This window comes from Neoarius graeffei, chromosome 21 (genome assembly GCF_027579695.1).
Source record: "Neoarius graeffei isolate fNeoGra1 chromosome 21, fNeoGra1.pri, whole genome shotgun sequence".
Lineage (NCBI taxonomy): Eukaryota > Metazoa > Chordata > Actinopteri > Siluriformes > Ariidae > Neoarius > Neoarius graeffei.
The window spans coordinates 10395390-10421333 of NC_083589.1; the positions used below are offsets into that span (position 1 = coordinate 10395390).

A 25944-nucleotide genomic window follows, 5' to 3' on the forward strand; every position below is an offset into this window, starting at 1 on the left:
AATTAGCAAACAAACATGTCTGTCAAAACAATAGACATGGAGACACGGGCATTGATTCTAGGATCATATGTCCAGACCAGAGGGGTATTGCACAGAATCGTATATTCAGAAATGTGCTTTACCTTCATAATATTGTAAATAACTGGTAGAAATTTAAAAGGGGAGGGAGGTCATGGTGCAGTAATATTTTATTCATGGTGTAAATATTGAGTGCCTTTTTTTTCTTCCCCCACCAGACATTGAAATGCTTGCTTGCCAAGGTAGTCTTTGTGTCTGTATAAAGTGCTACCTTGTATAGAATTCAGATACATGGCAAACATGGGCATGTAACAATCGGAGACGCAGAGTCAAACTTCCTGAATATCATCAGTGTAAGAGCGTGTACAGATAAATACTTTATCACACAAAGGTGTCCATAACAGATCTGACATAATGGGATTAACTGATACAGAATATAGGGTCGATATTTATTATGTCTCAAAAGGGAATATTTTATACCCACCTGTTAATTCCGTGCTGCTTTTTTGATAAGCTAATGGTTCTATTATTCATCTACACATTATGGAGGGGGAAAAACCCTGCTGCATTAGAAGGTATTGAAATTTGCAAGTAGATCCATTTTTATATTGAAATATTGCTTTAATGTGTGAATTATGCATGTAATGTAAATGTAATATATACTAAAATAGTGTTGTGCTGAACAAGTCATTCATTACACAGTTGGAAATTTCTACACAGATGTTTTTGCTTAATGAATAGCCATGGAAGGTTTTGTATATGGATCAGGCTTTAATAACAAACATACAGTACCAGTTAGAAGTTTGGACACGCCTACTGCTTAGTCAATATTTTTTTTAATTTATTTTTATAAATTAAGTCACTTTATGTGGCGGCACGGTGGTGTAGTGGTTAGCGCTGTCGCCTCACAGCAAGAAGGTCCGGGGTTCGAGCCCCGGGGCCGGCGAGGGCCTTTCTGTGTGGAGTTTGCATGTTCTCCCCGTGTCCGCGTGGGTTTCCTCCGGGTGCTCCGGTTTCCCCCACAGTCCAAAGACATGCAGGTTAGGTTAACTGGTGACTCTAAATTGACCGTAGGTGTGAATGTGAGTGTGAATGGTTGTCTGTGTCTATGTGTCAGCCCTGTGATGACCTGGCGACTTGTCCAGGGTGTACCCCGCCTTTCGCCCGTAGTCAGCTGGGATAGGCTCCAGCTTGCCTGCGACCCTGTAGAAGGATAAAGCGGCTAGAGATAATGAGATGAGATGAGAAGTCACTTTATGTCGTAAAGTAATGATGGATGTTGTTTGTCTTTACTTAGTTGTTCGGTTCTTGATATATGGGTTACTACAGTTGTAGAATAGGGCTATGTATTTATTATTTGATCTCAAAAGCATTAAGAAGGTAAGAAACTCCTCCACGAACTACCTTTTGACGAGGTACAGCTGTTAATTGAAAAGTATTCCGGGTGACGACCTCATGAAGCTGGTTACGATAACGATAATAGTGTGCAAAGTACCATCAAGGTAAACACTGGATATGCTGAAGAATCTAAAATATCAAATGGTTTTTTTTTTTTAATAAACTTTCCCACATATATGGAATTATGTTCCAGGTGTTATTTCATAGTTTCAGTGTCTTCAGTTTTGTTCTACAATGTAGAGAATAGTCACACTATAGAAACACCTATCAATGAGTAGAGTAAAGGTGTACAAACTTTTGACTGGTACTGTATGTAAGTACTAGCTGAAGATTTCTAAGAAGTAAAATATCAGTATTTCTTCCCTTTGAAGATGGAAAACATCAGGATTATTCCTGCACTCTTAAGTGTGACAGTGTGTGAAACTCCTCTTTAAAGTGAGACGGCCTTTCGATTTCATAAAGTCGGTGAATTTAGTTCCCTTTGAAATTTGGTCATTGTGATTTTATATTTATTTTTGTAATCTCATCTCATTATCTCTAGCCGCTTTATCCTGTTCTACAGGGTCGTGGGCAAGCTGGAGCCTATCCCAGCTGACTACGGGCGAAAGGTGGGGTACACCCTGGACAAGTCGCCAGGTCATCACAGGGCTGACACATAGACACAGACAACCATTCACACTCACATTCACACCTACGGTCAATTTAGAGTCACCAATTAACCTAACCTGCATGTCTTTGGACTGTGGGGGAAACCGGAGCACCCGGAGGAAACCCACGCGGACACGGGGAGAACATGCAAACTCCGCACAGAAAGGCCCTCGCCGGCCACGGGGCTCGAACCCGGACCTTCTTGCTCTGAGGCGACAGCGCTAACCACTACACCACCGTGCCACCTATTTTTGTAATATCTTTAAAAAAAAAAAAGACGACCATTCTGTGGCTGGGAAGTTATTTAATTTGAGGGGATTCCTGAGCAAATAATGTGCATGAAATCGCTCCCGTCACGCAGACTGAGGAAGTGTGCACATGCGCAGGTTTACCTTTGACCGTACACTGACCGTTCCATCATTCTGTCGCTAAATGACCAGTTGATCACACCGAGGTGCTCGCTGAGCGTTGATTTTATTTATTAGTTTGATATTTCCTGCGCTTCCTTTCCTTCATATAACATAACGTCTTTTCTTCTCGCTTTCCGTTACTGTAGTCGGTCTTTCACGTTTCATTCGCACACTCACGTCCTCCATTTTTCTCTCCTGTTTCAAATTTGTAGCCCACAATACCTTGCGCGACTGGGGAAAGCCCACCACGTAATGTGATGCATGGTGTAGTATCTTGAACTGGGTCATGGTGAAGCAGGAAAAAATAGTGGAGAATTTAGGGCCATGTGGATCTAAATTCATTAATTGTTCTTTTAGGGGGGAAAAAAGTTATAAAATTGGAAGTCTGTGATAAGAAATCAGTAGCTTTCGGTCCACTAAACAAAAATAATCGGGTGTTTGGGGAGGGGGGGATTCTTTTTATAACCTAAACGTGAAAAATCTGAAAGGCAGTACAGCTTTAATGTGAGTGCTGATGATTTCAGTCCAAACCAAAGAACTGGACAATGAATCAAAAAGGTGCAGTGTGTTGATAAGCGTCTCTGTAAAAGGCAGCCTTGTGGTTATCCAAATAACGGAGTAATTAGGGAAGTGTATTTGCATACAGTTTCAGTTTTTATATATCCTGTTGGGTCTCTCAGGTCAAATAGTGAATGATAATCATAAGAATGAAAAAGAACGCTTTATATTTTCTTTTCTGAATGTGACCAGAATATTCACGAACAACTTCTAAACCTACTCTCGCCTCCTACACCTGACTCCGGATCCTCTCAGCAGCTTTCAGTTCCCTTAGATGTTATATTTGTTCTCACTTGGCCCGATCTGTTGACCAGTCTTTGCCTATGCAATCACTGTTAAAGCCATTACATTTGAAAGCTCCGCTTGATTTCATGTGCATTGGGACAAATTTATGGAAGTGAACGTAGATTGGAAAAAGCACACCTGAATCATAAAATCAACTGAAGCGGATTATTGTTCTGATCGTGAATTTTTCTAAATATCTTAGAATGGTGATCTAGAAGCAAATGTACTTGGTTGGTTTGGTCCCCCCAAGGTTTAGTATGACTGGTGAAATGCTTGAGTGTCCAGAAATCCAGTCCCCGGTCCTCTTGATCGTGGTCATCTTGGTGTCCGTTTAACAAAAACATGACGGTCCACATTAGGTGTGGAAGCTGGTCGCCGTCACATGCCAAGGAAGGTTATTGGTTCAGCTAGTGTGTACCGTTTTTACAAACCTGCATCCACAAGTGTGGAATTATTATACTTCATCTCTTTATTAAGTCAAATAAAATTCGGTCAGATAAAATACATGAAAATGAATTGGCCCGGCCTGCAGGTCGTACTAAAACTAAGCAAGGCAGGCCAGTCTGTACATAAATTACAAACACCATAATTTCGAACAGCGACAAAAGAAGCAAAGCATTTGAGAGGGGAGAAAGAGGCTGAGAAACAATAGAAATTTGGTGACAGAATTACCAGATAAGTTAATAAATATAAACAAGGAAGTTACTGTTTCATTTGTTCAAGATAACTATCTTCGTTTTCAAAAATCTTAAAGTTTTACTTTTAAAACTTTTCTAAAAGAGTTTTTAGATTGGTTGAAGATCTCATTCCAGATCTTCACTCCGATGTGTGAAAAAGCTTTTTTTTTTTTTGAATATTAAGTCTTGAATGTTTTATGTAAAAATCATCGGCGGTTGAGGAACGGGTTCCATAGGAATGGACGCTTGAGATTTTGGTAAACAGCTTCAATATATATGTTGAAGCAGTATTTGCGTGTACATCGTACATTAAATTGGCGACAATTTCGTAAAATAAACATTCTATCGGTAATAGTTTTGCCTTTTTAAGAAGAGAGGTATTGCGTGTTCCTTTGTTTGGACAAAATAAGACGTAATGCATGCTTTTGGAGGACGAGGATTCGATTTAAAAAGGTCTTGCATGCATTACCCCAAGAAATTAAACCATACATAATATATGGAGTAATGATTGATTGATTGATTGCACAATTCCTCCTGAATATTTACCAGTCAAGCCACAGTTCATGTGAACACACACCCACCCACCCACCTGTGTTTGAACCCCACCCCAAATGAGAAGCAGTCCTGAGTGTGGACTCGAGTATTGAGTCTAGTGTGAAAATAGCCAAACAGACATTGAGCACTCAAAGTACAAATTACACATTGGGACAAATGACACAAATTGAGGTTTTGTGTGGTTTGAAGGAACGAGCTGGCTAATGGCAAGTGCAGCTTTTCTGTTTACTCTGCTTGCAATTTGAAGAGAAACGGCATTGATTTAAAGAAATAGCAATCACAAATGGTGCTGCCAGTCTGTCTTTCCCTGAGTGTCGTCTCGTGTGTGCGCGCGCATAATAGGTTTTTATAATAAGAGGAATACACAAGTCATGCTGAGGTATTCAAAGGTAGCAGAATATTTTGCTATTCAAAACAACAGTATTACACCCACATTTCAGTTTTAACTCCATCCATCCATTATCTCTAGCCGCTTTATCCTGTTCTACAGGGTCACAGGCAAGCTGGAGCCTATCCCAGCTGACTACGGGCGAAAGGCGGGGTACACCCTGAACAAGTCGCCAGGTCATCACAGGGCTGACACATGGACACAGACAACCATTCACACTCACATTCATACCTACGGTCAATTTAGAGTCACCAGTTAACCTAACCTGCATGTCTTTGGACTGTGGGGGAAACCGGAGCACCCGGAGGAAACCCACACGGACACGGGGAGAAAATGCAAACTCCGCACAGAAAGGTCCTCGCCGGCCGCTGGGCTCAAACCCAGGACCTTCGTGCTGTGAGGCGACAGCGCTAACCACTACACCACCGTGCCGCGCCAGTTTTAACTCTTAATATTTTATTCATTTGTTTGATAAATTTGTACTTTTTATTTTTTTTTCCCTTTTTCCATCCTGAAACCAAGTGATGCGCACATCTGTGCTGTGCTGTACTCGGGCTCTGTAATGTGCTGCACTCCGCTGACTGCAAATTGCACTTCACGTGTGGGATAATTGCCTGGTTTCTGTGTGTTATTGAGACTTATCTGTGGTGTTCTGAACAGAGCTCCAGGAATCTGCTGGTTAGTTTGGAAATGAGACTGCATTTTCAATCCAGTGTGTTTATTCAGATACACCCAAGAAATGGAGATCCTAATGGTTTAACCTTGTGTCACTTGTTCGTCTCTTATGGCCATGGCGCCGACCCTACTGTTGTACCGTCCAAGCATTTTAATTCTGATGAGTAAAAGTAAAAACAAAAGTATAGCCTACAGGACACGTCTTTACAATGTATTTTAATAATATGGGAACAATTGGTATTTGTGTTGTAGACAGGTTAGCAGTGCAAGCCCATGGAGTACAGCAAATTAAAGGGGAACTGAAGTCATTTTTTAAACTTGCTTTATTTCTTAATAACGTGTTATTCAATTAGGTTTTCAGTTTTAGTAACCTTATATCGTGACTTGTATTGGCAACTAATTGCAATTAAATATTATACTTATCGGCCTATTCAGTTTTTAGCCATGTTGAATTTAGTTCGTTTGGTCCACAGCAGGCGTCGCTTATCCGCGAGACCTCGAAACGTTAAGTGTCAGTCAGGTCTCAGTGCTGCCATTTTGAAAACTGTTTTCCAAACGAAATATTGCACAAAAACGAGTTTAAATAATAATTACTGCCTACTTTTTTCAAATTTTCCTGATTGCTATCAAAACAAACAACTTCCGGCTTGATTATGTCCGCATTCAAAAGAAGGCACGCACGTCTTTTGACAACCCCTGTGTCTGAAATCGCTCCCTACTCACTATATAGGGCACTATATATTGGGGACGCCATTTTGTAGTGCTGTCCGAAACCTTAGTGAGGATTATTTACACCCTGTATAGTGCACTCAAAGTATCCTACAATGCATCACGAAAAGTAGTGTAGAATGATGGTCACTAACCAAAACAATATACAGTGGTGCTTGAAAGTTTGTGAACTCTTTAGAATTTTCTGTATTTTTGCATAAAGATGACATAAAACATCAGATTTTCACACAAGTCCTAAAAGTTGATAAAGAGAACCCAGTTAAACAAATAAGACAAAAATATTATACTTGGTCATTTATTTATTGAGGAAAATGATCCAATATTACATATCCGTGAGTGGCAAAAGTATGTGAACCTCTAGGATTAGCAGTTAATTTGAAGGTGAAATTAGTCAGGTGTTTTCAATCAATGGGATGACAATCAGGTGTTAGTGGGCACCCTGTTTTATTTAAAGAACAGGGATCTATCCAAGTCTGATCTTCACAACACGTTTGTGAAAGTGTATCATGGCACGAACAAAGGAGATTTCTGAGGACCTCAGAAAAAGTGTTGTTGATGCTCATCAGGCTGGAAAAGGTTACAAAACCATCTCTAAAGAGTTTGGACTCCACCAATCCACAGTCAGACAGACTGTGTACAAATGGAGGAAATTCAAGACCATTGTTACCCTCCCCAGGAGTGGTCGACCAACAAAGATCACTCCAAGAGCAAGGCGTGTAATAGTCAGTGAGGTCACAAAGGACCCCAGGGTAACTTCTAAGCAACTGAAAACCTCTCTCACATTGGCTGATGTTAATGTTCATGAGTCCACCATCAGGAGAACACTGAACAACAATGGTGTGCATGGCAGGGTTGCAAAGAGAAAGCCACTGCTCTCCAAAAAGAACATTGCTGCTCATCTGCAGTTTGCTAAAGATCATGTGGACAAGCCAGAAGGCTATTGGAAAAATGTTTTGTGGGTGGATGAGACCAAAATAGAACTTTTTGGTTTAAATGAGAAGCGTTATGTTTGGAGAAAGGAAACCACTGCATTCCAGCATAAGAACCTTATCCCATCTGTGAAACATGGTGGTGGTAGTATCATGGTTTGGGCCTGTTTTGCTGCATCTGGGCCAGGACGGCTTGACACCATTGATGGAACGATGAATTCTGAATTATACCAGTGAATTCGAAAGGAAAATGTCAGAACATCTGTCTATGAACTGAATCTCAAGAGAAGGTGGGTCATGTAGCAAGACAATGACCCTAAGCACACAAGTCATTCTACCAAAGAATGGTTAAAGAAGAATAAAGTGAATGTTTTGGAATGGCCAAGTCAAAGTCCTGACCTTAATCCAATGGAAATGTTGTGGAAGGACCTGAAGCGAGCAGTTCATGTGAGGAAACCCACCAACATCCCAGATTTGAAGCTGTTCTGTACGGAGGAACGGGCTAAAATTCCTCCAAGCCGGTGTGCAGGACTGATCAACAGTTACCGGAAACGTTTAGTTGCAGTTATTGCTGCACAAGGGGGTCACACCAGATACTGAAAGCAAAGGTTCACATACTTTTGCCACTCACAGGTATGTAATATTGGATCATTTTCCTCAATAAATAAATGACCAAGTATAATATTTTTGTCTCATTTGTTTAACTGGGTTCTCTTTATCTACCTTTAGGACTTGTGTGAAAATCTGATGATGTTTTAGGTCATATTTATGCAGAAATATAGAAAATTCTAAAGGGTTAACAAACTTTCAAGCACCACTGTATCCTATCATGCATTGTGGTCACGCTGAAAGAAATCAAAGTAAAAACCTCAAATTTGATTTAATAAAAGGCAGCGGCAAAGAAGAAAGTATTAAGCCTTAATTAAAAAAAACTGAAAGATGCAGGTACTTTTGTATTGATTAATGTGGGAAATATGCTCAGTATAATATGGATTTAGGGCGGCACGGTGGTGTAGTGGTTAGCGCTGTCGCCTCACAGCAAGAAGGTCCTGGGTTCGAGCCCCGGGGCCGGCGAGGGCCTTTCTGTGTGGAGTTTGCATGTTCTCCCCGTGTCCGCGTGGGTTTCCTCCGGGTGCTCCGGTTTCCCCCACAGTCCAAAGACATGCAGGTTAGGTTAACTGGTGACTCTAAATTGACCGTAGGTGTGAATGTGAGTGTGAATGGTTGTCTGTGTCTATGTGTCAGCCCTGCGATGACCTGGCGACTTGTCCAGGGTGTACCCCGCCTTTCGCCCATAGTCAGCTGGGATAGGCTCCAGCTTGCCTGCGACCCTGTAGAAGGATAAAGCGGCTAGAGATAATGAGATGAGATGAGATAATATGGATTTATCACAAAAACACATGCATGTATTTATTATTTTGAAAACCCACCAGCCGACGGATCTGGCACATTTTTAATTGTGCGACAGTAATGACATAAATGCCATCGCGACGGGCTACTGTCCGAAAGTGTGTTTTCATTTTGCCAATGAACTCACTATATAGTCCTCTATATAGTAATTCCCTATGTAGGGAGTAGTGAACGAGTGAGTGATTTCGGACACTGTTTGATTTCCGCTGTATGTTTTACTTCTGTCCTATGATGTCTCGCACAGGTCTCAATGAGTCTCGTATACGGCCATTGCTTTGACATATGGACTGATATATATATTACTTAGCATATTTCAAACACTCATAACTTGCTATAGCAGTGACAAAATATCTATCAAAAATGCATTCTTATATTTAATAAAATGAGAGAATTTTGATCATAAAAATTTTCCTTCAGTTCCCCTTTAATCACTTCAGGTACAGTGTTCAGCTAGTTTATTTGACCAGGGAGCCGCGCCCTGCTCTCCAGAATGTGCGTCCTGCTCTCAAATGCTGGCTTTATTAAACTGGTTAACTCAGAAGTTTCAGGATTGCTTACTTTTATTTTACAAAAGTAATCTACCTGGCACAGTTGCTCAGTGTGGCTAATTTTCTATCGTGATGAGCGCAAACGTGCCTGTGATCATCCTTGGCACTCCGCCGTCTTGGAAAGTGAGCTGGAACACTGAAGTACTTGGGCTCCTTTATACTTGGGCTTCCTTTCCACTGGCCTTGAAAGCTTGTAACACTCTTGATGACAAAATATGGCGCTCTAACCTTGCCAGCAAACTGAAGATAAACCTGTTCAGATCTGTCGTCGAACCCATCCTCCTTTACGATGCTGAGACACGGGCCCGAACACTCGAACTACAGCAAAGTCTAGATGGGACGGACCCCAACCTTCTACAATGTGTGCAAAATATCCACCGGTCTGCTCATTCCACCCTGGAGGAGCTCTATGGGGACTTCCCATCTGTCTCTGTAGGACTTGGACAGAGGAGCGTGCTGTTCTCTGGGTGCTGTTTCCGAGCCGAAGGAGAAGCTATGTTTCGACTTCTCCTCTGGGAGCCCAAGCCGCCACCCCTCTGGAGCCCAAGCCGCCACCCAGTGAAATCTCAAACTCTCCTTCCATGCCATAATCTCTCAGGACACTAGGATTGGGGTACGAGATCTCCATATGGCCAGGGCTGACAGGAAGGTGCGGTGCTGGAAGAGGAATCCTGGCTGAGGCTGGAGGAGGAGGATGATCTGTCCTTGCCACAAAAAAAACCAAACAAACTCCCCAGAGGCACTGCAATATATCTACATGTATTCTAAAACAATACAGATTAAATACCATGCTAAACAGTGTGAAAATGGTTTGACTAATTTTTCATGTTATGTGCGAGGCTTTGTTAGCGATTGGCAGCACAAGCTAACTGTACTAGCTACAGTACAAAACACTTTTTCCATGGGTACCAACGATGGCTGCTAGTTTCATCCAAGCCTTATTTCTCTTTATAATATCTGTATGCACATTTAATGAGCGGTTGTATATGGCAGGATGAAACCACAGTTACAGTTGTGGTCAGAAGTTTACATACAGTGACATCATCTTGGTTATGAATGTCATGGCAATATTTTGGCTTTCAGTAATTTCTTTGAACTGTTCTTTTTCTGTGGCAGAATGATTATACAGCATACATCTTAAAAAAAACACTAGAATTTGGTGCACAAGTTTTAATTTTCTTTGGGTTTTCTGAAATCAACACAGGGTCAAAATTATACATACAACACACCTAATATTTGGGTAAAATGTCTCTTCGCAAGATTCACCTTGACCAAACATGTTTGTTTACCATGAACAAGCTTCTGGCAGAATTCTGGTTGGGTATTTCACAACTCTTCATGGTAGAATTGGTGGAGTTCAATTAAGTTAGTTGTTTGTTTTTTTTTTTCTCTTGGCATGAACTCGACTTGTAAGCATGGTCCATATATTTTCAATAGGGTTGAAGTCAGGACTTGTTTTAAGCTTAACATTAGCCTGCTTTATCCTCCACAACCAGCTCTGATGTGTGTTTGGGTTCACTGTCGTGTTGTGACTCCCAATCATGTTCAAGTTTCCAATGGTTTGAGGTTATGCTGAATTCTGAGATAGTCCTCCTCCTTCATTGTTCCATCCACTTTGTGCAATGAACCAATTTCACCAGCAGTAAGACAGCCCTGGAGCATGATGATCCTACCACCACCACCAGCTGGTACAGTGTCCCTCTGTACATGGTGGTCATTGTGGTCAAACAACTCGATCTTTGTCTCATCTGACCATACAGCTTTCCTCCAGAAGGCTTTTTCTTTGTCCGTGTGGTCAGCTTCAAACTTTAGTAAAGCTTGAAGGTGTCAATTTTGGAGCAGGGGGTTACTTCTTGGATAGCAGCCTCTTATTCCATGGTGATCTGAACTGTAGACAGTGATCCATCAGCTTCCAGTTCATGCCAGGGCTGTGCCATGGTGGTTCCCAGGTTGTTCCTGACTATCCAAACCAATTTCCTTTCAGCTGAGGGTGACAGTTTGGGTTTTCTTGATGCAAAGTGACTACACCTCACAATAACTTGCATACAATTGTTTGAACTGATCTTGAAATTTGCAGTTGTTTAGAAATGGCTCCAAGAGACATTCTGGAGTTGTGTACATCTGCAATCCTCTTTCTCAGATCTGCACTGAGCTCCTTGGACGTTCCCATTTAACTCTGTGTTGGTCAATCCAGTGAGTGCTGTAAATAAACCCTTTTTACAAAGACACAGAGAAGCTACCAGCTGTAGTCACTCATGATCACTAACAGGAAGTTAAGGGACCTCGGCCTTGGCAAGATAAGAGAGATTTTGGAAGTTTCAGCACCTCTGAATTAATAATTTAAGTGGGTGTATGTAAATTTTTGACCCTGTATGTATAATTTTGACCCGGTGTTGATTTCAGAAAACCCAAAGAAAATTAAAACTTGTGCACCAAATTCTAGTGTTTTTTTTTTATTTTTTTTTTATTAAATATGTATGCTGTACAATCATTACGCCACAGAAAAAGAACAGTTCAAAGAAATTACTGAAAGCCCAAATATTGCCATGACATTCATATCCAAGATGATGTCACTGTATGTAAACTTCTGACCACAACTGTGTGTGTGTGTGTGTATATATATATATATATATATATATATATATATATATATATATATATATATATATATATATATAATTTTTTTTTTTTTTTACTCAAGCATTACATTGGAGCTATTTGCAAGTAGGAAACTCTTCATGGTAGAATTGGTGGAGTTCAGTTATATGAGAGAAATTACCGTGCGAGCTCGCAGCTCACTGGTCACTTGTCATGCTGATGTCAGCACTTCCCCTGAGGTTATCCACTTCTAATGCTGTTATTTATTGTTTTGTCATGATGATGAGTGTTCACTAAATAGCTCAACAACCAGCATGAGGGATGCTGGAGTGCTGATTAATTTGATGCTCTCCTCTTAATGTGTGTGAGAGCTGGGTTTGCTCAGAGGAGTGTTTTGCTGACGCTGGTCTGTCGGATCTGTCTGTGTGTGTTACAGCTGATTTATGTGGGGCTACAGTGCACATTCGAGTGGGTATGTGATTCAGGACTGCTCACCCGCCACACTGCCACGTGACCAATCCGCAGTAATGTAGTCTGCTCCGGTCAGACTGCTGAGCTGTTTAATGACCGGAGTATGAGTAATTTGAGGACACTTGAGTCAGCTTCAGTTGTGTGGCAACAAAGTATTATTTAATAAAAATAAATACCTGTTTGGAGAGTTCGTCCACATTTAAATACCATATGCAAATGACACACACCTCTCACGTATATCTAATTTACATGAAACATTAAATTATAATTGTGAGCCAGTCACATGGCAAGCATTCAGCAGACTACAGCTATCCAAGATCAGAGGAACGATGTCTGTGCAGCTGAAATAATGTAGGCGTGTCTAGACGGTTATGGATGCATGTGAGAGAGATGGTTTCTATAAAGCAGTATGAGGTCAAAATCAGCAAGAAAACGAAATCCTTTTGCAGCCTTGGTAGTTTTGTGAACTTTTTATTTCAGTTCTGTTATGTCTGATTGAGCTGAAGCAAGATTGAATTAAGTTTTCATTTCCAAAGGCATGTGAGCCAAGTTCCTTTGTGAACAGCATAACCGACCCTTATTTCATAGAAACAAAATGCTGAAAGAAATCGAGCCAAACAGGCCATCTGTGCAAAAACACTTCACATCCAGGTCACAACTTTGTGCCTTTTGAAGACGAACGTGCCCGTTTATCCACTTAAGCTGAGAAAAATCCACATTTAGTATGCTTTTAGCAATAGTCATGTGTTATTTATGCGACTCTGTGGAGTATACGTACTGTAATTATTGATGAAGTTAACCTTGATGATTTAAGGAGTAATGTACAGCAGATGATGGTTATTTTAACAATTATTCACCAAAGTTGAAGTGAATAATAATTGAAATGAAGTTGAGGTTATTATTTAAATCAGGGGTTCTCAACCTTTTCTACTTTAAGGCCCACCTATTCATACTTGTAACGAGTCGGAGCCCATTACAAAAGATCCCAGATTTATTTTGGCCCATCTATTCTATTAGAATCTGATAATCCTTCTGTAAAGTGTATTAATGGAATGCAGCATCACTCCCTGTTACAGATGAGAGCCCAGGAATTAAATAAATGCAATAAAACCAAACTGTCTTTTTAATTATGGATTTTGTATTTAAAACTGTATTGATGTGCCAGAAGCCAAACCAATACATGCAGGTCATTCTCAGCCAAAAGGGATTAATGATCCAAAAGTGGAGTCTGGTCCATTAACACAATAACTTATTGCCATGTTTGTGTACAGCAAACAAGCAAGTTATTAAAACCAAGAAGTGGATATAGAAACCACTCAATGGGATTAGATCTTTGCACGCTAACAAAGAAGGATTTTTTTCTACGAGTTGGAAAATTATCCATCCGTTGAGTTCCCGACATCTCAAATTACCTCGTGCTGCAGACATCGTTCTACATGGACACACAGATGAAAACCTGTAAGAGCATGGAAGAGAAGAATTTTTTATGTGGCTGGGTTAAAGATCTGGGGATCAGGACACAAGATAGACAGCGGTAGACTGATCTAAGTGCAGGAAGAGTGTTTTGTTAGCAGGCGTGATCTTTACAAAAACAAAATGCAAACTAAGCAGAATCATAAAGCAGAATATTTTAAACAGTGTTATAAACTTGGCTAGAAACAAACGTGACCGTGGTGATACTTCGGAAAGCCTCTGTGAAAACAGCGTCCATGTCCGTATTTGCTGATTGCGCTCAAAGCAATATCAGGTGTTTCCCATAATGATTGGGTCCCAAGAACACGCACCACATGCTCTGTGAGCGAGCGGGGCCGCTTGAGCTGCGCCAGACTTAAGTGCGTGAAGGCGTGACAGTCAAGTGTTTGCATACTGAGTGACCACAACTTTTAGCTCCCCTGTATTGCCACCAAAATGCCTCATTTTCATCAATAACTTATCGCAAAGCATCGCGAGCTGTCGTACGACATAGCTTAATGAGGTGGATGTGATGTCAGATGCAACCCAGCAATTGTACCCTACTACGAGTAAAAATTAGCTTCAGCCTGGGGGGGATTTGCAGCCCACTAGATGGCGCTGGCCCAATGGTTGAGAAACACTGATTTGAAATAATATTGGCTGGCTTTGAGTGGTATGTCCAATATATTCCATTCAGCTAGCGTGATATTGAATAAGTCGAAGACAAGTAGATGAATGGAATATATCTGATATACCATGGAAAAAAGCCATTATTATTATTATACCTATACACTCCGCATTCTCAAAGGCCAACGCTAGCTTACCTGCAAATTGGCGCTGTTAGCGCGGCAGTGAAGTCACCTTCCAGCCGGTGTAGGGTTCATAAGTAGTACAGGCTAACAACCAAGCAACTAAGGTTTCTGTCCCAAGACTCTTCTTCCACATACGCTCGCCACAGTATTTTTCACTCAGACTTAAGTATTCATTTCCCTGTATAATTTACTTTGTTACTTTTTTTTTTTTAAATCAACATTGACAACTACACAAAACGGAGCAACCTAGCAGCCAAAATTCTCTCAATCTTCCATTTTTAACGAAGTGAACCTCATAGCCATGTTTGTTCACAAACTCTCAGTCCCTCGCTAGTGTGGAAATTTTACATCTCTGATGTGTCTCTCTTCCAGTTTTTCGATGTCTGTTATGTTTTTTTTTTTTTTCTCTTATGTGTGAAGAATATCTAATGAAGTTTTGCTAGCCTTTTGGGTGTTCAGCACATCTTCGGTTTCATGTTTATTTAGTGCTTAATTATAGCATTGCTAATCCTAGCAGTAGCACTGGATTAGCCTCGTCTTCTCTCTTTCCTGGCCGACAAAGAAATGATTGTGTGCGTGCACAGCAGAAAAGTTTTGTCATTGGATCTTCGCATGAGCTCTGACGTGTGATGTCGTGTTGTCTTGACAACGTGCAATGTAATAACAATATTGCACGCTCATTCTCCATTGGGGAGAGTGGCGTAATACGTGGAGGATAAGCGATATGATCGATTACAATATTGCATAATGATCATTAATATTCACTGAGCCTGAGGTGGATAATTGTTTTAGTATAAATACACGGGTGAATTATTATTTTTTAAAAATTAAAACACATTTTTTTTTAAAGATGGTAAAAAAAATCCATTTTAGTCTTCAAAAGCGACTTATAAACGTAATAATGCCGCAGCGCAGACTCGTCACATAAAATGCTTTTTGTTTTGAAACGGATAAAATAAATCACAACTCCACCTTACCTTTGAATAGTTTTAGAGCAAACTTCAGCACATCTTTAGGCTACTATCACACGGTCTCGTATCTTGCCACGTAAGCGGTGTGTGGGTCAAACGCCAAGAAAGAAGGCGTATTTTCAGGGATGTGATTTTTCCGCGAATTCGCGGAATTCCGCTTTTTTCACCTCAAAACTTGAAAAAAAAAATGTTTCCGATTTTTCCCTCAAATCCACATTCGTATCCTATTCGTTCCGACTTTGTTTGAAAGATGGCAGCCTCGGATTTGCATCTTTATGCCTCGATCACGGAGGCTGCCATCTTTCAACTGTTTGTTTGAAGCGAGCGTGTTCATTGGTTGTTACAGAGCGATGGGCCAATCACGTACCTCGTTTCATCTCATTGACCTAATTACGTCATTTACGCAATTACGTCATTGAGACGAAACGAGGTACGTGATTGGCCCATCGCTCTGTAACAACCAATGAACGCGCTTGTTAGATAGCTGTACGTAAGCTCGCTTCAAACAAAGAGTTGAAAGATGGCAGCCTCCGTGATCGAGCGTAAAGATGCAAATCGAGTTAAAGAAATCGACAGAATAGTGAAAAACAAGTTCCGCTGGGAATGGTTGGAGAAAGAGGTTGCTACAGACGTTGGACATAAGACTGTGAGACATTTGTTCAGCGATTTCGTTCTTTGGGGAGAGGGCAGAGGTATCTGGCTGTCAAGTTTGGGGATACTGGGACCTCCCCTGCCTGAGCTACGAGCGTCCAAAGTCGGGCTGGAGCCCGGGATAGAAACGAAACCTAAGCGGAGCGCCGCGGCTCGCCTCGGGACGAATTACGTCCCAAAGCGCGGGGCTAGCGTGCCCTGCTCGCGCTGGTTCTTTGGGGGTGTGTGAGAGTGTGTGTGAGAGTGTGTGTGAGAGTGTGTGTGAGAGTGTGTGTGAGAGTGTGTGTGAGAGTGTGTGTGAGAGTGTGTGTGTGTCAGAGTTGCATGTTGACCATTAAATTGGCTTGAATTTGTTAATCATGACAAGTTTTTTCTTGTGTGCTTTGCTTGCCATTTTAGTACAATTTTTAAGTCAGAAAACCCCAAAACCCAGGAGCTTCGGGGGGCTTCCCCCCTTGTCCCCCCACCAAGGCGCTGCCCTGGACCAGCTGGGGGCCTGCGGCCCCCAGACCCCCGCCTAAAATTTTCAGATAATTTCACCAGCCCCAAATCACATCCCTGTATTTTGCCCAAAATTAAAGTCCTGTGACGTACACGGCGTATCTGTGGCGCTCCTGTGGCGTATATGGGGTTCAAGGGACGTAAAGTTATGGCGTAATAAGGTGTACATGAGACTTATTAAAGCAGCTACGTATGTGCTACGGATTTTAAGTGTGGACTTAAAAATGCGCTGCACCCTGGAGTACAAGGAGATCGTGTTACGCATCCTAGAGTATTGGCTACATGAGCTGGCGATGCTGTGACGTTTCTTTCTTCTTGATGCGGCGTACATACGCAAGGCTGAAATGCCAATGTGTGAACTAAGCATTAGTGCTTTTAGAAACAGCGTTTTCTTACATCATTTGTAATTCTTCCTCACTTTCGGTGAAGAAGTGATCAGCCGCCATTGTGCCGAGTCGCTCGAGGTGAATATTGAGAAATGGTCTGAATTTCTTGACCAGTCAGCACGCGTGATTTTCTATAATCACTTGCATATTTATACTTAATGATGTGGCAGATGAAGTATAGTTGCTGCTAGTGGAATTATCAGAACTGAGGTGGATTATGTTGGCATAAGCACATGGGGTGTGTGTTTTTGATTTTGCTCATACCGTATTGGTTTGTCAAAGATTACAATGTGTAATTTATTATTAATGAATGACGCGTTGCACATTTGAATGGTTTAGTGTGATTTAGTGTTGTGGAATATCTGAGAGCCAAGTTGGTTCCTGTTTCTGCTCATGTCTGTTATAGCTGCGATAAACAGTCATTCCCTCACAAGCATCTCTCTCTTTAAAAAAAAAAAAAAAAAAGGTAGTCATTTTACTGAGAAACCAGAAAGTATAGACTTTGTACTGCATTTTAAAAACGTTGTTGGAATGTTATGCACACACTGATATGCTAAACATGAACTTATTTCTGATCACATTAGACCATCCACAGCTCGGATGAACAGGCGCTCTTGTTCTCCTTGGCATATTTCACAATGTGTTAACGTGTTGGATTCATTATTGTGTAAGAGAAATCTGCAGGGAGGCTCTGGTGTGTGTGTGTGTGAGATTCAGAGTTGTGACCTACCGCTAAGACTCACCACAGCTCGCTCTCTTTACGTCCACTCATGACCCTCCCTGCAGTTTGTGTGAATAGCTTCCTCTGTGCGAGGAGAATCTGGTCGTGTTTTTAATTTCATGAGGCTGTGCTTCTTTTTCAGCAGCTTTGCTAAAAGCCCTGTGCTGATCTGTTTTCCAGTGTTGGAGGTCCTGATTTTTACACCACCAGCCTGGAGTTTATACTCCACACCTCCATCTATTTAACATGGATTTCATTGCTACTGTTCTCTATTTTCAGACGGTTGCCACATCGCCTCGTTTAACAAATAATCATCAAATGCTCAAACGGCTGTTTTGTATTTGTATAACGTCTCCTTCCTCGATATTATGACATGACGTGACGTGTTTACATTGGCCAGGTGAACAAGGAAATAACCAGCTTCTGCAAGACAATGAGATGGTACCAACTTGAAGACACGTGGGTGTCTGACGGTACGTTACCACATGTCCGTCTACAACAAGGCTTACAGACCAACCTTTTCATTATGGAAGTGTAGATTTTAAATAGATGTTCATTTTATTTCTGGCTACCTTGATGGGTGGACTGATAAACAGCAGATTTTTTTTTTTTAATTTATTTATTTAACTCCACCAGCTTGGGAATCCTTTATAAAACTTTTATTTTATTTTTTTTGTATCTGCAATCATGTTGCATTATTGGTCATACTAAGTTTGTGCGATTTATAATGATTTTATTGTCTCTGCACGAAGATATCACACTCCCATGATATTTGGTGGTGGTGATTACATACTCCAGCTTTAAAGGGGAACTGAAGTCATTTTTAAACTTGCTTTATTTCTTAATTAACGTGGTATTCAATGTCGTTTTTGGTTTTAGTAACCTTATATCGTGACTTGTATTGGCAACTAATTGCAATTAAATATTATACATCTCGGCCTATTCAGTTTTTAGCCATGTTGAATTTAGTTCGTTTGGTCCACGGCGGGCGTCGCTTATCCGCGCGATCTTCGCGAGACTTGTACGAGACTTCGAAATGTGAAGTGTCAGCCAGGTGTCGGTGCCGCCATATTAAAAACTGTTTTCCAAACGAAATATTGCACAAAAACGAGTTTAAATGACAATTACTGCCTACTTTTTTCAAACTTTCCTGATTTGCTATCAAAACAAACAAAACTTCCAGCTTGATTACGTCAGCATTCGAAAGAGGGTGCGTGCATCTTTTGACAACCCGTGTCCGAAACTATATAGTGAGGACGCCATTTTGTAGTGCTGTCCGAAACCTTAGTGAGGATTATTTACACCCTATATATTGCACTCAAAGTATTCCACAATGCATCACGAAAAGTAGTGTACAATGATGGTCACGAACCAAAGCAATATATCCCATCATGCATTGTGGTCGCGCTGAAATAAATCAAATTAAGTGTCTCAAATTTGATTTAATAAAAGGCAGCGGCAAAGAAAAGCATTCAGCCTTGATTTAAAAAAAAAAAATGAAAGATGCAGGTACTTTGTATTTATTAATGTGGGAAATACGCTCAGTATAATATGGGTTTATCACAAAAATACATGCATGTATTTATTTTGAAAACCCACCAGCCGTCTGATCTGGCACGTTTTAATTGTGTGACAGTAATGACAAATACCATCGCGACGGACTCGTGTCCGAAAGTGTCTTTCATTTTACCAATGAGCTCACTGTATAGTCCTCTATATAGTAATTCCCTATATAGGGAGTAGTGAACGAGTGAGCGATTTCAGACACAGGGAATGTTGACAGATGTTGGTCACTTTGATTTCCGCTGTACGTTTTACTTCCGTCCTACGATGTCTCGCACAGGTCTCAATGAATTTCGTTTACGCCCATTGTTTTGACATGAACGGATGTATTACATAGCATGTTTCAAACACTCATAACTTGCTGTAGCAGTGACAAAATAGCAATCAAAAATGCATTCCTATATTTAAGAAAATGAGAGAAATAGAATTTTGATGGTAAAAAAAAAAAACCTTGCCTTCAGTTTCCCTTTAACATCAGAGTACACTAGTACAAGGTATCGCTCTAAAATATGCCAAAAGGGGAGTCTGTTTTTTTTCCCCCAGTAAAATGATACACGCACCAGTCAGCATGTGAACCTGTGCAGATGATCTGTTTGATGCTGCATGGAAACCGTACAGTGGTGTAGTGGTTAGCGCTGTCGCCTCACAGCAAGAAGGTCCTGGGTTTGAGCCCAGAGGCTGATGGGGGGCCTTTCTGTGTGGAGTTTGCATGTTCTCTCCATGTCTGCGTGGGTTTCCTCCGGGTGCTCCGGTTTCCCCCACAGTCCAAAGACATGCAGGTTAGGTTAACTGGTGACTCTAAATTGACCGTAGGTGTGAATGTGAATGGTTGTCTCTGTGTCAGGCCTGTGATGAACTGGCGACTTGTCCAGGGTGTACCCTGCCTCTCGCCTATAGTCAGCTGGGATAGGCTCCAGCTTGCCTGCGACCCTGTACAAGAATAAGTGGTTATGGATAATGGATGGATGAATGGAAGCCCTTCCCCCAAACTCACATGATCTTGACGGGCCTCGTGTGGCATCCTCATTTTCTGTAACGATAATGGAGAATGTTTTGAGTTCATTAATATCGGTGTATGTTAGACTTGAATATGTTGGAAAATTTCACCCAGGCAGTTTTTATCTCAAAGAGGAGCAAGGACAACGAGTTTGACCTTAAAGGTCATCGGCAACAATTTACAATTTATGCACATTTTGAAACCCTCTGTAATTTTCTTCTGGTCCCAAGAAGTATTGTTAATAAGTAATAATTAAAATAAGTTATCGCGGATTGTGACGAATTTCTATTTGGCGATTTTTCATGACCACTCGGCATCATTCAAGACAAACAAACCGCTTGAGTTGAGTCCACTTCCGTTTACTTACATTGCCGTTCGGCTTGAGTGCAGATGTGTGTTCAGGAATTTCCAAAGAAAAACCATGCCTTATTGTTGTGCAGTGAACTGTAACAATGGGATTGGTTCAGGAAGAAGTTTCTACCTTTTACCGAGAGAGGAGAAGAGGCAGAGAGAGTGGATTGGCTTTTTCCGAAAAAGGAGAAGAGGCGGAGCGAGAGGGTTGGCTTTTTCCGGAAGAGGAGACAAGGCGGAGAGAGTGGATTGTGCGCGTGAAACAAAATCAAGCAGTCAAAGAAGAAACGGACCAGCAACGCTCAAGCAAAAAGGAGAAGATTGGAGGTAAACATTTTTACTTTTGCTTGCAATTGACAAGTCAAGAATCCTGAGGGATCCTGTACAATCATTGTGGAAATGAGACAAAGGGATATTTCCTCGCTTAGAGTCGGCTATAAATTGTATAATGTCGCAGATGGCAGGCTAATGTGGCCTACCGGCGCACTGTCAAGTAATCGCTACCTATATCCACTAGGGAGGGCGGTTTAATTATCCTTCAAAAGGGCTCTTATTTAGTATTACGATGAGAATAGGAATTTATCATAACTACCAGGATAAATCATTTGGGCGTGAGTCTTGTTGAGGTCCGGGGTCACCGCGATCAGAGTCGGCCGAATCACTGTCCGATTCCGAGGCCGCACGGTCAAACCAGTGAGCCGCATTCACCGATTGCTTCACAACGGCCATAGGTTCATACATGTATGGTTTCACCTCTCGAGATTCAATTTGTAGAGTTCCTACTTCAAAATCGCGATCAGACATTTTACACAACCTCTCATGACCAATGTCCGTACACGTGTGCTTGGTTCACAAGTAAACACAGAGCTGCTCCCGATCTGTTTGCCTTAAATGACGTCACGACGACGGTCCTCTGGTGGTGAAAGTGCGCATCAATGAGATGTAAACAAACCTTTGGAAATTGGGCAAAACAGTATATTTTAACAGTTTTATTCAATTTTCGGGTGCAAATTAGACACCAAGAAGATTGAATTTGCTTTTTGGGTCACTCTTCTAGACAATAAAGTTGATATTCTACGTTTCATCTCTGACCATTGCCTATGACCTTTATAAAGTCCAACAACAAAGTGTCAAAGTTAACACTTCAAAAATAAAGTTCATAGGGATTATATTTAAGTGATTTAAATACACTGCTTGTCAATAGTAAATATTATAAACCCCTTGCCTACTCTCTTTGCTTGTTTTTCTGTCTTTTTAAGGCCTTACTAGTCCTTCCTGATGCAGCCCTCCCCAATCTATCTGGGCTTGGGCCCAGCACTAAGTATGCACTGGCTGGTACAACCCCACTGGGGAGTATTTTACCAAACCTGAATGTCTTTGAACTGTGGGAGGAAACCCACACAGATGCAGGGAGAACATGCAAACTCCACACAGAAAGGCCTCCGTCGGCTGTGAGGTTCAAACCCGGAACCTTCTTGCTGTGAGGTGACCGTGATGACCACTGCACCACCGTGCCGCCCCTTATAGGTTCTGGACCAATAAATAATTTGATATTTTAAAATGGAAAATTGTGATCAGGGAAAAATTAGAATCGCACAAGCTGAGGTCAGACGTTACTAGGCTGAGAGAGTTTAGCTGCTTGTTTTATTATTGTTTTTAAATAACTTGGATTGTATATAGTTGAGTCCAGCTCAGCTGTTGTCCCCATGCTTGCCTCTTGCCATCACAGTCCCTTCTGCATCTTTTCCAACTGTATGTATTTTATTTATATACACTGACCAAAACTTCCAACGCAAGACTTCAAATTTTGAAATATTGTGTACGCAAAATAAGATGATGGTTTTGGGTAATGATGCCTAAACTACACCTTAAAAGCTCACGAGATTTGTTTGTATTCAATTGCATGGGCAGTTCATTCCACTTGAATGCACATTGTTTAGAAGTTTGCGACTCCACTCGGGTTGAGTAGAACTCCTTGACCAGTCCTTCTTAAACTTGGTCAATAAATAGCCACAGCAATGGGCAATTTAAGTACTCACTGGCATTGTACTGGTGCAACGTTCGACCATGGCACGACTACGTCAAAATCAGCGAGAAAGAGCCATCGGTATGCTTGTTGGCAGAATATCACAAAGACTGGTTGCAAGAGCTCTGGTCGTCAATGTGTCGACCATTTCGCGTCTCTGGACCTGGTATAATGGCACAGAAAGCACTAACGACCACCACCCCTCAGCAAGACCGCCATATTCGTCTCCAGAACCTTTGCAATCTCTTTCTGCCAGCTACAGTCACCGCTGCACAGACCAGAGGTCATCACCAGAACAGGATCAGCGACCAAACAGTACACAGTTGCTTGTGTGAAGCCGCAAGCACAACCAATGTCCCAGTTGTGGTCTGGTGTTGACTCCTGCTTGTTGCCATGTCTGTCTGGAATGGGCAAGGGCACATTTGGGCTGGAATGCGCTCAGGTGGAACAGGGGCCTGTTTTCTAACAAATCGAAGTTCAAGTTGAGTGAGTTTGGCGTAGGGGACAGGAACGTTATGCTGACACTGTCCTGGAGTGTGACTGCTGGAGTGGACCAGCTGTCATGGTGTGGGCAGGAATAAGCAGCAGACACAAGACTGTGCTTGTTTTCACCGATAGAAACCTCAATACAGCCCATTATCATGATGACGTTTTGGCCCCTGTCGTGGTTCCACTGGTGACTTGCTACCACCTAATGCTGAAACAGGATAATGCGAGACCACATATCGCCAGAGTCTGTCAGGAATACCTGAGGCAGAACAATGTTCCGTGTCTTGATTAGCCCGCATTTCCCCCAGATTTAAACCCTACAGAGCACCTATGGGATATTCTGGATCGTTGGGTGAGAAGGCGTGATCCAGAACCCTTCACAATCCTACAGTTGCGCCAGGCAGTTCGTGAGGAATGGGAACACATCACACGGGCTGAAATCTGGCAACTGATCGACTCAGTACATTGGAGAATTCAGGCTGTGTAATGCCGGAGGTGGCCATACAAGATACTGACTTTGATGATCCAGAATCACACTTTTGGTTTGATGTTATGAATTTCAAACCGGGACTAATTTATTTTTCATTCATGACTCTAAAATGGTATATTTGAGTTAAAACCTTAATATTTATTGTGTATTGTTAAGTCTATCATGAGAAAATGGCATGCATCGTAATAAACCTGAGTGTTGCATTGGAAGTTGTTATAAAATCTCACACATACGCAGTCATTGTGAATAAATATCCGATGGTGAATTTGTATTCAGTGTGCTGCATCCCCTAACCCATCACCATGGCTTTCCCTGCGGCTTTTACACTTTGGCTGGATGTACGAGCCCCGGTGTATCTGCAGTGACTCAAGTATCATGTTAGAGCTTACAGAATGCGAAACATGAAAAGGTCAAGATGCATCACCAGCAGCATCAAATAATATTTATTTATAGGCCTGTACTTTTCATTTTGAGTTCAAAATCTCGAAGTGCTTTACAGAAGATCTGACTGAAAATAAAGCATTTCGGGTAAAGCATGTTAAAGAAGCAATTTTTCTTTTTTTAAAAAGTCAATTAATTAAAATGATTTCATGATTCATAGTCCTTCACAAATTCTATTGAACAAAACAAGTCCCAGGACTAAAGCTACTTATAATTCAGAAAATATGTGAAGCTCGGAATACTTAATCTGCCTGCTTTTATTCATTTTTTGATATTGGTATTTTTGCTCATTTTCTCGTTAGTTTTATAATGGGTAGCCTCTGAGGTCAGCACTCACACACAGAGCAGTGAAATGGTGGAAGAAAAACATGCCTTGACTGAGAAACAGAGTTGGATCAGTTTAAATTACATCTGCTTGTTTAAAGTGTCTAAAGTACCAGGAGTGTATCTGATCAGAGATTCTTGACATAAAGTCGCAGGTGTAAACCGAAGCGGCTGGAGATGCTGTGATTGCTCTGGATATCCTGCTACAACAGCCATGCGATGTTTCTCCCTCTCTAACCTTGACCTGAATGTCCAGTTTGTCCAGCATTTCTGTTGTGGAATTAATGTTTCTTATTTTAGACTTCTTCCTAGTTTTGGATTTAACCCTGAGATTATGACGGAAGCTATACATCTGCACTCACATCTTAATAAAACGTCCAGGGAGTGCAGGTACGAGGCAGGTGTACCTAATAAACTGGAACCTGACTCTACTAACAGAAATGAAGTCATATTGTGCTTTGGTGTGCATTGTTTTGCTTTCATTTTGTGTGAATTAGTACTGCACTCAGTTATAGCTTGAGTTGCAACAGCCGTTGTGGTTCTGACCAACCGAATGAAAGCCCCCGATACTAATCAACTTAATATCATTCCTTTGATTTCCAGGCAGAATGTGAAATTCCACATTTAACCCTTTCGTGCTGTGTTCACACTTGTGTACAGTCAGTTTAAGGCTGCTTTTTAGGAACCAGAAAGAGACCCTTATTATAATTTAATATAAATCATTGTCCTGATTTCTGTTGCTCTCTAGATCTCGATGTTGCACATCTCTGGTGTATCTTTACCAAATTAAGGTAATGATTTTTATTTTAGACAGAAATGAGCGCTTTTGTAAAACTATTTTGTAAAGATTTTTGTAAACTTCTGAAATCAGATACATCATGCAACAGTCCTGAACTTTTATAAATGTCTTTCTATTGTTTATATTGTTCAAAAATGATATTTTCTATAATTTGGTAATCTACATTAAATATGTTAGAGCTGAACTATTGTTTAAACATTGGAACATTTTGTATTTTTAGCTATCCTTTTTCACTAGTGATATTCCTTTTTAATATTTGCGATATATGGAAAGGGTCATATATATATATATATATATATATATATATATATATATATATATATATATATATATATAAATAAAATTTATTATTATTTTTTTTAAAGGATGTTTTTAACCCTCTGAGGTCTGATGGTATTTTCTGGCACTCTAATGATTGTGGCATGCTCCTGATTTTCAGTTTCGTCAAAGTCATATGACTTTTTTTTTTTTTTTGGTATTCAGCACAAGTTCAGCTACAATATATCTGTAGTATGTATGTCATGATTGTACTTAAAGGGATAGTTTGGGATTTTTGACATGAATCTGTATGGCATCCCCATCAATAGTGTCGTGCAAACACACTGACTTACCCCTGACAGCATCCTGTGAGTCCAGTTCTTGTCCAGTTTTGGTCCAGACGAAAGTAGTCCGG

General features: G+C 41.0%; 1 protein-coding gene across 7 annotated transcripts in view; it reads left to right on the plus strand.

Moving 5' to 3' along the window:
- The window catches only part of plekha5 (pleckstrin homology domain containing, family A member 5), a 249641-nt gene that overhangs the window by 26344 nt on the left and 197353 nt on the right, over positions 1–25944 (plus strand). Inside the window, exon 1 of one of the 7 annotated variants that reach the window (XM_060903848.1) lies at positions 18246–18264. The exons of the other annotated variants lie outside the window; for them this stretch is intronic. The gene's annotated coding sequence lies outside the window, so the exon portion shown is untranslated. Of the gene's footprint in view, positions 1–18245; positions 18265–25944 lie in introns of those variants that run through there. 7 annotated transcript variants of the gene reach the window in all.